Below are 12585 nucleotides of genomic sequence, written 5' to 3' on the forward strand. Positions count from 1 at the left end.
GATGAATTGACTGAGCAAAAGGATCTAAAAGTTTTGGAATTAGACATGGTTGGATTTAATGGATCTCGATTCCCATACATTCAGAGTCAATTAAACTGGCTGACATTTAATATGTTGAATGCAAATGTTTTACTTAATATATTTATTATTTCAATTTAAACCAGAAGCAGAAATGGTGCAAGTATTTGTGTACCCTTATAATTCCAAACAATCACAATCCTTTATCTAGCTGAAAGCACCATAGCAAACCAACACCCTCCACAGGGTGACCCTAACATGAAGAATGTCCAAGAAGACTAATATTAACAAAACCTTTATTGAAAACAGTGTTACATGTTGATCTCTCTATCCCTGGAAGCACTTTTACAAATGATCTCTTCTAAAGCCTGTTAGTGCAGTACATCGGTTACTGGTCTTTGGATGTTATCAGTCGGTCTCATTCACTGCAATTGTTCTCATTAACTTCATCACACACCTCGTATCTCACTTACCCATAAACTTTAACTGTAGCCATTACAATATATTGTCTTATGTAATTAGTAATTCTTTTTTTCTGGTACAACACGCAATTATAAATAGTCCTGCTCCTGGTACTCTGCCTATGAACCTGGATGGAATGCAGTTATTTGCCATTTTTGTTATACTAGATTTTCCCAGAGATACACCTACGATAGACTGAGATTAAAAAAAAAGAAAAACTTTATCTTCAAAGAGTAATTACAAATAGGATGGTAAACTGATATGGAGAAAGATTTTAAACTACTTTAAATATCTATACAATTTACAGTGCAATGTAAAAATATCAATAAATTACCTGAGTGCATAAATAACTACATGTGTCACAAAATCTTTAAATCTGATTTAACTAAACATTTTTTGGGTCTTCAGATTTATTGGGTCATTGCTGTCACAATTACAAACAACTGAAATTCTTACAAAACATGTCTCCTCTTCTTTGACACCTTGATCGATGGGTTTATCAACCTTAACTTGAAATTACTGTCCTCCTTACCTGAATTTTTAATTCATAACCCAATTTAAACAATAATATGTATAACAGTTTGTACTATTTGTCCCCACCAATTATGTCTTTATTATGCAGTAGCTGTAATACAAGATATAATGCTTATCTGTATAACATTCAGAGCTGTTATCTTTAGTACAGCATGGTGATCAGAACTGCTCACTTAATATCCATTTTAGAGAACTATTGAGTATATATAATTAACCCAAAATGCATATGGATATTACTTGTAAGAGCCATTCCCTAGTTACATAAGATGCATAAATGTTTTACTAAATGTTAGTGCATAATCTATGGGAGGTTCCCCCATAAGTTGAGTTGAATTGGTATATTCTAGCTATTTCTAGCAGCTCTGACTAAACATTATTCTCAGTTAGTGATCAGCCTTGCCATGTGTAAGGTGTAGAGGGCACATGGTTTTAAACCGTGCCTTTCGTATCTTGTGTGCGTGTTTTGTGTGCTAAGTAAAATGTAAGACAAAGCACATAATTGAAAGTGCTGCGCCATATGTTTAAAGCGTACAGAAGAAGTTAATCTTTAAGTATAGAAACAACTAAAGTTTTACAAGAAAAGCTAAGTTTAGACAAGATACATTTTTTCTTTTTTTTTGCCTTTCATTCTACGTGTGTAACAACTTTTTTCTTTATTCCTGTGTGGACTGTTTGCTTTAAATTTTCACTAAATATTTTAAAATGAACCTTTGGACTGAGAGATTTATTTCGGCATGCGTTTTACCTGTGCTTGAACTCACCTTACACTCCTGTGGTTACATTACTATTAACCAAAGACGGTACATGGAGCATGAAATAAGCCTTGAAATTTAATCTGTCACTTTCATCAATCAGGTTTGAAATGTTTGGCTCTGCTGACTGCAGTTTTTCGGTTGGTCTGTCATCTTTCTGGAGCAGAAGTTAGTAAAGGAAATCGTAACAGTAGACACAAACAGATGCTCTTTGCTCTCCAATTCCTATGGCTGATCACTCCATTGGTCTACTGCAGACACTAGAGGCGGGTCTCTCAGATTTACTCAACCAATCACTGAGTCCTCATATCTTGATGGGGGAAAGGGACAGTTGAATTTTAAGGCTTTTTTCATGTTGCATGTGCAGTCATTGAAATGATCAAACAAATATATGTCAATATAACTAACTGTATTTTTGATGACAAATGTACATATTTATGCTCATTATTACTCATTGACACGTTGTTTAGCATATTTATTTGGATTATTTAAAATGAATAAATGATTCCTCAATGCTACTGAAAAGCAAGAAACAAAGATGCATTCAAACTTTTTATGCGCACAATTTATCCAGTTCAAAGTGGATGACCATACAGCCCATACACACCCGCCTATATGTGGGTCCCCAATTAGCCCAGACAGACGCGTGGAGAACATACAGACTCATGACTGACCGTGAGTGAGTCAAGAATTGAACCCCAGCCTGCTAGGACTTCAAGGCAGCAGCCATCACCCACCGCAGGTACAACTAAAATAGTTATATGTGAAGGCAATATTCAAGTCCTAAAATTAACAAAAAAGGAGAAGATAATAGAATGGGAAAGTGTTAAAATCAAACTTAGGAGGGGGGACAATGAAAATGAATACTGAGGATTTGAATTTTTCCTACTACCAAGATTATATCTCATTCTCCTTTCCATTGCAGGCAAGATGAAAGAGGGATGAGAATTAAAGGTTGATTCTCTTTAACAGTCTTTTATCTTGTTGCTGATAATACGCTCCTGAAGGATGATGATTTTTAAAATCTGCCTTAAAAATACAGTGTTAATTTTTTTTTTTGTGTTATAACTGACTGATCCCTCAAGATTTATTTTTCTTCATTGAAGATGCTGGCTGGAATTTTTGCTGTCCTCTCCTGTCAACTAGTGATACAGAATCTCAATTATAAAATCATTGGTCGTTGTCCTGCCATGCTCTCTATGGTACAACTATGAAAATAGCATTTATTTCTATAGCACATTAAATACAAAAAAAATGTAACTCCAAGTGCTTTACAAGATGTCAAAGAAAAAGTTGGAAGAAAAGGTAAACATATTAGCAATAGATAAGAATAAGAATAAATAAATGAGATTCCAAAAATAGTAAACAAAATAAATCAATACACAACAACAACATTTATTTATATAGCACATTTTCATACGCACAGTAGCTCAAAGTGCTTTACATAATAAAGAATAGAAAAATAAAATACACAATAAGAAAACAAAATAAGTCAACATTAATTAACATAGAATAAGTAAGGTCCAATGGCCAGGGGGGACAGAAAAAACAAAAAAACTCCAGACGGCTGGAGAAAAAAATAAAATCTGTAGGGATTCCAGACCATGAGACCGCCCAGTCCCCACACTTACTTAACACAGATATACAAGTAATAAAAACAAATCTATAAATAAGGACTCTACTTTTTTCCAAGTCTCTAAGTCTTATGGTCAAAGAGGACAGGAAAAAAAAAGGTAAAAATCCAGGGATGAGATGAGGTTTGTGTGTAAATGTCTTATGGTTCAGCACTGTCTTGTTAATGCTTTCTAGACGTGAATTTATTCATGTGCTTTCTATACAAAAGAAAAAGAAATAACTGTACAATAATGTACAATAAATATGTACATTTAATTGAATATTAGAAATGAAAAAATGTGTTTGTACAGTATAGGAAATAATAGTACATCCGAATTGCATTATCTCTGCTGGACATCTCTAACAAATGCTGGAAGTTGCCAACAAATTTAAGCTGGTAATGAAATACGGTCCCTAGATACAGTATTAGCACTGTAATGGGTTCAAGCTGTGTTTCTGTTACAGGTCATCCTCCGTTGGAGGCCAAATTTATGACCTTGCCTTTCTAAAGAGTGGAAAAATCAAGCAGATCAGATTGTTAACCTGAAGGAATCTCCATTTAGTCCAAAGGAACCCTAGTGCTCTTCATGTGGGGTGCTAAAGTCACTGCACCATATGTGACTTGTGCAGGAGTATCTTAAAGTGATAGAGAAAGATAAAACAAGTTTACTAAGAACATACATCATCCCCTTGGAAAATGATATTTACCAAAATGTATGCCATTTCCTTTCGTTCTTAGTTGAAACAACGGGGGAGAATATTTTGGCACTGATGAACTAAACTTTGAAGCAACTTCCATATTTGTTACTATTAGAGTTTATTGTCTCTCCCCACCAATCATCTCACCTTCATATAATAAGTTTATTTGATTGTTGCTTTTCTTTGTTTTCATTTACTACCATTTGTAAAGAGCCTTGAATTATAGTTTTTATGGGAAGGCATATAAATAAATGAGGTTGTTGTTGCTACTAAAATTAATCAAACTGCAGAGCAAAAACCAGAGGTGATTGAATGCAACCTTAGAATGTTCACCAAGAATATAATAATTTCCTTCTCCTTATTTATTTATTGTTTTTTTATAAATTCACAAAACAGCTGTTGATAAATCTGTAATTATTCATTTTAAAAATTAAGCATCTTACAAGAAAGAATAAAAACTAAAAATTATAGAAATACTGTACATCCTTCTCTTAGGCAATTATGGTAATGTCTGATAATGCTTGTCCTCGTCTACTCAGTCTGCAGCAGTAGTTTTGCTCTTTCTGTCTCTTTTCTCTCTGCCTCTTCCTGCCATTCCTCTATGCCAGCTGCTACAACTAATGACTGATATTAGAGAGTAAATGAATGACATGAATTAAGCAGCCCATCCTGTGCATTTTCTAAAAGCAGCTTAAATAAAGGTTTCCTAAAGTGCCTCAGTCTATAAAGATCTAAAAACGTTACAATTTTAGAAAATGAATGGAAATCTTATTTCATGCTCTCTCTAAAATCCTTGGAACTATCTTTCAGGAATCACTAATGATTATAACACTAAATATTAAAAATATGAAAATTCTGTATGTCCTAAAAAGTATTATTCTAAAAACTCAAGTGGTGGTGTGAATATTTTCTTCACCTGTTTGATCTTTTATTTTGACATATTGTGTCCTGGGAGCATCACGGCTCAGTCTCCTAATTTTGAAACCAAAGTTTACATTAGAACATTACAAGTTAACCCCAAAGCCACAGAACAGATAACAGCATGCAGCCACACATTATTATGTTTAACTGTATACTATTTAATAGATTGAATGTTGAAATAATTTTTTTTTGTATATTGCTTTACTGCTCTTGCTTTTATTAATTACTGTTAAGAGCAAATGTACTATACTTGAAAAATAAAACATGCTTGCCAAATAAATTAGGAGTGGAAAAAACAATTTATGTTCAGATTGATTCCTGGCTATGTTTAGTTTATGCATTTCTTTGTTTCGGTCTGTCTGCCTTGAGCGCATATCGCACCATTAGTCCTCAACAATAGTCGATGAACCTTCTCTTAATTTTACATTTGTAAACTTATTTTATAAAATGCAGATCCTTAACATAGTAAGTCAGGGCATTGAAATAATAAGATAACATGCAGGTCCTTTTCAATTTTATACAGCTTCAACCCTTCTCTTTTGTGTAAAGGTCATAGTCGTGTGGAGCTGATGTGAATAGAACCTTACAAGAAATGTTGAGGAGGTTTACTCCTTGCCAAAGTGATTAAAGGTTTTAAACAATTCTTCCACGGCTGCAATAGACAGTTTTTGCCAACAAACTCTTCAATTTGCATGCTGGGCCCACTTTCTAAGCAGATTTAAGCCCGCCTACAGCACAGTTAAGGCTGTTGTGCCCCTCAAAGACTAATTACTATTGTCGGTAACCTTTGTTTTTTTAAATTACAAATGCACTTGACATGTGATAAGCAGGGGATTTTTGTATGATAGTGAGCCATGGTAATAAAGCTGAACAGTCAAGATCACTTCAAGCAGGCTGAAGTAAGCAAATCAAAGAAAAGCATTGCTGATTTACAAGCTGAATGTGGTGACAGTAGGCATCAGGGTGGGGGGATGAAGACTGAGAAGTGCAGTATATAAAGGAGATCAACGCTCATAGAATAAGATCCCACCCAATGTGTCCAATGTTGGTTGATAAGGTGGCATTAAGGGGAAGTATGTTTCCCTTGGGACAACATATCAAGGTAAGTATGAGGATGGAGGGATAAAACATTAGATTTCACCCACGTCCCCCATAGCCAGCATGTGGAAGGCAAAACTGAGAGAGGAATGAATACCTAGATCTAATAAGGGCACTCTACAATTGTTGTGACCACAGCATCATTAAAGTGTATTAACCTCCTTAGCATTATGTTTACCACCAGAAAAACAAGTCAAAAGTATTGAATTTTTTTCAACAAGACAAAATGTTATGTGCAACAGAAATGATGTGAATATCAAAATGGTAACTTTAATAAAGTAAATGGTATGTCTAATGTCCACTGCTGTACTGATGCAGATTTAGTACACGTCCTGTGTGAGACATGTTTGGAGACAGTCACCAATGCACAGTCCAATGTTGCAATTGGGATATTAGAAGTGTGCTTCTTTGAACACTTGCAAATTTTTTCCTGTTGCTTACGCATGAGAGGGTAGAATGTCAGTGCCTAACTTTCAGACTTGAAATTGGCCATTGGGTTATTGTAGGCGGACACAGTGCAAGGCTTAATGATTCCACATTTTCACTGACACTAACAATGCCAGTTTCATGTAGCCGAATCCACCAGACATATCACATAGCCTGCACCTTATGCATCAGTTTCACTATCTTTGTCAGTATCTAATCACCAGTTCACATTGTCATCACTATCCCTTGATTTAACAAAACAGTTCAGTTTCAGTTTGTTCTAAAACTGGCTTTACATTTTCTTGTTTACACACCATTTTGGTTAACCCACTCATAAATATCTAAGTTACCAAACTGTTGCAAAAGACATAGAAGTACTGATAATTTTTTGCAGCGTAATGTTGTTTTTTACAGTAGGTGTCAGCAGATTACTGTAGTGGTTGCAAGGATGCTAAGATTCACACTGATCGAAGATGGTGATTCATTTATTTTACTACAAGCTCCACAGGAACACACACAGCCTTGACCTGGCATGCAAAAACACACACAGACACTGATAGAGGCTCAATGAATCGATCAATAATAAAGATAAGGATAATAAAGTGTATAAAGCAAATAATGAAGGAAAGAAAATATTAAACAACACATACGCAAAAGCCCTCAAAAGCTCTGACGGTGATAATTGTCAAACACTAAGCACTAGATAAACGCTTCTAACTTAAAACAGCAGCGGGTGATAGAAAGAATAAATTGAGATGTCAAGAGAACAGTTTTCTGAATGTTATGAAAGTTTTTGTTCTACCGTGTTCCTGTTGTTGTGTAATGATCTGTAGAAGTAGGGAGCGCTCTCCGGACAAAGATGCTTTCCAACTCGGACAAAATCGCACAAACAAGCAGGCAAAGTACACACATATAAAAACAGAACGAAGGTGTAATCCAATGGTGATTGTAGTTGTAATCTAATAGTGAGTGAAACTCAGAAACAAATTTACACAGATGACCGTGAATCCCTTTTAAAGGGACCACTTAATTATCCTTCTTTTCAGCAACCCCTGTGCTCTCTGAATGTGCCCAATGGCATAATACTGCTGGGGCTGCTGGGAGTTGTAGGCAATTTAAGTAGTGCCACTACATTCCCGCCCCCAGGGCCTCTGTGTATAGCTGAACCAAGGCTTCAGGCTGGAGATATTAACAGTGTCCACTTTCTTAGTTCCTGGCAATCTACCGAATAGGTTGCAGGACTTTTTGTTTGCTATAACAGAGTGGAGGGGCTTAACCATTTAGTAGCCAGTTTAGCCATAAATTTGTCTGAAGCTTTGGAGAGGGGATGCATCCTAATCTAGACTTTCACACCAACCAAGAACTGAGCAGGCTTGTTCCTTGGGGTTGCATGATTGAAATTGTCTGGACTGGGCTGCCGTCATTCACTTCCTGGAGAATAGGTCATCCAACTCCATATATAGGTCGCTAATCAATAGACTGACATTGTGGAGTGGCATCGTGGAGGAATGCTGTAGTAAACATTTAAAGAGAGTGCACTCTTGGACCATTGCTGGTACTTATGCCCCTTTGGAAAACAAATGAGATATTGGCAGATTTTTTTGAGAGAATGGCTGTCTGATATAGTTGGGGCAAGCTGAATGGATGGATTCCTTAGGCTGTTTCTGACAGAACAGAAACAGTGTGCCTATTGTATCATTGATAACCAATTATGACATTGTAAAGAAATAAATATTGGAATGCTACAGCTTCATGCAAGATACATTGACAATAAAATGCAGAGACTGGCAATTTAATGGCAGTCATGTAAGCGCTCTATGTATAGAATATTTAGTATATTGCAGTTTTTTAATTTATACATCATAAGTATATGGTACATCCAGTTTCTGGGTTCAATCCCACACTGAAATAATGCATCTGAAATGGTAAAGAGTCTGTGGATAGTGTTATGTAGTACCTCAGACTTGATTTATGAGCAAAAGGCTGTTCATTCATTTGCCACCATTACTACTCGACATTACATTTGTGAATGTCACCTTATCTAATTGGAGTCACCTACAGGAAGGTGTAGTAAAGTATGTTTAGTATATCATGTGCCTTAAAGCGCTTGATGTCAGTTGTCACTGGTGGCTGTAATGTATAAGTGAGGTCACACATTTTAAACTGGGGTCTAACAGATTTTACAGTGACAGATTCAGTTTTGCTTCATTGCTCTGGAAGCTATTCTTGGCTCATGAGCCTCACAGTTAATGAGGGATTATTACAGTGGACCTCTGTGACACAGAAGCTTATCTGAGGCTTTTATTCAGGCGACGGAGAGAACAAACTGTTTAATCCAGCCACAGCAGTAACTGCAAGTGATAATGGAGTATTTATAAAGCCATAGATGGCAAGAAGTCTAGTGTCATGGCCCCAGGTGCTCCATGTCTTCTATCCCTCAAGGTCAATATTATGCTAACCTTTCATCCTTACTTATTGATACAAATATATTATTTCAATTCAGAAAAATGAAGTTTCCAGTACACTCTCTTCCCATATGGGATCCTTATTTTTTTTTTAAACATATGTTTACTGCTAGGGGTACACACACAGTGTAAATCTCCATATTAAGTCTGAAGGTGTACTGACATTTCACAAGGTTACGTCTCTGCTTTCACAATACATAATAATTTTATTTCTTTGCTTATCTCACTTATTTATTATTCAAAGGTCATCTCAAACAAAAACAATCAGGATCCCAATGAAAAGAGGCGGAAGTAAACTATTTATTTCACCCATAAAGTAACTATATCTGATTTGTCGGTAAAACAGAAATGTTTGTTTTCCTTTTTATGACCAAAATGAAATTCAGTGGAGAATAATGTAAAAGTGTAAAAAAAAAAAAATCATGCACGTTTTCTCACAAGCAATAAAGGGTCATATAGCAGAATCACTGAAAATAATAAAACAAGCAAACACCATTTATCTCATCCATTTCTTTAGAAAACACCATTCTAAGACACTTTCCAAGATGTGAAAGATTGCACATCTGAATAAGAAATGCAACAAACCTTAAAGGAATCACAAACTGTAATTTATTAAAATGTGAAAAACAGTGAGAAGGCAGGAATGATTAAAGGGAAAACAAAAAATAGCAACCAAAATGAAATCAAACCTAATTGTGCTAGGTCTATACAAGTATTCAAAATAGTATAAAGCACCAAAACGTTCTCCTTCTCACCTCGTGATTTCTTTCTCTCTCTTTCAGCTGCTTTTATACTACTGATCTTGATACCTACATGCCATTTGCTTAACCTCACCTCCCAAATTCAAGCTCAGTGGGTCACTGACAGGGAGCACAAAAGAGCACACAGAACTTCTTTCTGAGTAAATGTTTTGGAGCCATCCAATTAGGGTACCCAGTGGCATCCCTGGGTCCGCTTACATTTCTGAGCCCATGTTTTTAGTATAATAACCGGGCAAATCAACGACTTTCAGGTTGTGTTTCTCTGTTGTGGTGAACATATAGAACATGTGGTCAATTCAAAAATTAATTCAGAAATCACCATTTATTGGTTTTACAATTCATAACCTCGTAGAGCTAGTGTCTATACCAGCAGCACTGAGCACAAGGGGGTAACTAATCCTGGACAGGCTGGCAGCCCATCAAAGGTTAAATTCACCAATTAACCTAACAGGCACCTTTTTGCAATGTGGGAGTTAAATCAAAATATACAAAATGTCAATCCATATCTTTTTGCTTTAATTAATCACAAGCTTCTGTTAGTATGCATCGTGGTAAACTGCAGAGCTATAGCGCGTCTTTAGTGAAAACAGCCGTGTCAGATGGGGTTGTATGGATTGATTCTGAACGCGACTGAGAGAATGAAAAGTGAATAAAAAAAAAAAGCTAACCTTTACAAGGATCATAAATTGCACCGGCTGTTACAGACTGAAATCAAATGTATGCTTTTATTCTAAAACAGTAAGACTAACAGCAGTGTACTTCTCAAAGCGGAGGGGCACAGGATCGAACTCGTGACCTCTTGATTCCCAAGCAGGGGCTGATTTCATTGAACCACGGAGGCAGTTACAATAAACTACTGTCAATGTCGCATGTTAAGGCGGCTTTTTTTTCTGCAGTTATATTTTTGAATAAAAGCGCAATTGTGTTATTCTTGTGAAAATGTTTCTTTGCTATTTGGACTTCAGGCTTCATACATTATATAGTTTATGCCTACATTTTGTCATCTACTACTAGAATATAAAAAACGTTTCTGTTTTAACAATGTGTTGGCACAGATTACTGTAGAAAAGGAACAGACATGAAATGCGTGTGTTCCAAATAACGATCTATTATTTCCACTGTAAAACTCCACTTCACTACCAGATACTCAATCTAGGCATGAGCTGAGAGAAGTTCGTGCACGTTCTAAATTGGTGGGGGGATGGAATAGCCGGCTGCTCCTAGCTTCTCTTTATCAGCACATTTAGAAGACAAAGGACGCTGGCGGAGAGGTGTGAATTTAAGAAGCAATTTAAGGTGGGACGGAATTACAAGTTTTTTCGTAGGCTCTGGTAATTCTAGTGTTAAAAACTGTGTACATTTCAGAGGGTGGAAAAAGGTGGTTCTCGTGCAGAGGTGCCACAGATAAAAGCTTTTCTATCTTATAATACTTCCTACATTGGTTTCATATTCTGAGTAAGTAAAGCACAATTGGGTTGTTAGTATATTGGCGATAACTTGTATTTATTGGGGTGCAAAGCAAGGAATATAAAGTACCACAGAATTTTATTTCTATTGTGGACGAAGCCTGTGTATGTTCATCTCTTTTGTGTCCATGTCCATGTTTTTCAGCTTGTATATTTGCTGCCCAGTAACAAAATTGAAAGTTAGGTAGAACCATGCCACCTTCTGCCTTAGATCTTTGCAGGGTTGCTCTTTGGATATGTGGATGTTTTCAATTCCAAATAAATGAGGTTACGGTTGAATCTAATTTCTTAAAAAATGATTTATTGATGTATATTGGAATGTTTTGAAATATAAAGGAAGCTTGGGAAGTATATTCATCTTAACAGTGTTAATTCTTCCAGGTAAAGTGAGATGAAGGGTCGACCATCTATACACGTCTTGCTTCATTTTTTTTCATACAGACGGCAAAATTTTGTTAAAGAGATTTATGCTTACTTGTGATGTTTACCCCTATGTATTTAAACTGATCTGAGACAATAAAAGGGAAGATGCCCAATCTAATATTGTGTGCTTGAGAATTCACTGGAAAGTTTTAATTTCTTATCGTTCATTGTTGTCTGCCCTGCTTCATGTATGTGGAGCCACCTAAAAGGGCAGCTGAGTTACTAGCCCCAGTAGTGTATCAGTCAAGACTGAGAGAGGTGTAGGATTGTCATTTTATTTAGATATCTATTTTTTGATTTATGTATGTGGATTGAATCTTCCAGCTTTTGTCCCCTTCTCATGTTTAAAGGTACAGTTTTCCAGATTGTTTATTCAGATTTGTTTCCTTTACGTTCTTGCCTTTAAAGCTATCTTCAGTTGTTTTTTTCTCCTAGCTAACCAAGCTGCCATTTAACTGTTAAAACATACTGCATATAACAATGGATAGTTTCAGGGTGTGAAGGTCAGGGAGCCCTGATGCATTTTCTAACCCAGTCCTTGACAGAATGCTGGTCCTTCACAGGGTCACAAAACCTCACAAACCCCCAAATATTTAAAATTCAATTTGATATTTTATTTGTGACTAGCAAAATACCCGCGCTTCGCAGCGGAGAAGTAGTGTGTTAAAGAAGTTATGAAAAAGAAAAGGAAACATTTTAAAAATAACGTAACATGATTGTCACTGTAATAGTTTTGTCACTGTTATGAGTGTTGCTGTCATCAAGGATTTGATGATCATTATTTCTTTCAATCAGGTTCATATTTGGAGGATGTGTTGTGTTCAAGTTATATTCCGTGTTTGTCAACCGTTGTAAAGATAACAGGTTTCATTCATCGAAGTGTTCACTACCCAAATCGGTACTCGTGAATCTAAGATGTTTAACAGGCATTCCCGGTATTAAGTTG

General features: G+C 36.0%; 1 protein-coding gene across 1 annotated transcript in view; it reads right to left on the reverse strand.

The window, feature by feature from the left end:
• zgc:110045 (uncharacterized protein LOC664755 homolog) overlaps window positions 1–12585 on the reverse strand; it is a 172122-nt gene that overhangs the window by 80491 nt on the left and 79046 nt on the right.

This window comes from Polypterus senegalus, chromosome 15, assembly GCF_016835505.1.
Source record: "Polypterus senegalus isolate Bchr_013 chromosome 15, ASM1683550v1, whole genome shotgun sequence".
NCBI classification, from domain to species: domain Eukaryota; kingdom Metazoa; phylum Chordata; class Cladistia; order Polypteriformes; family Polypteridae; genus Polypterus; species Polypterus senegalus.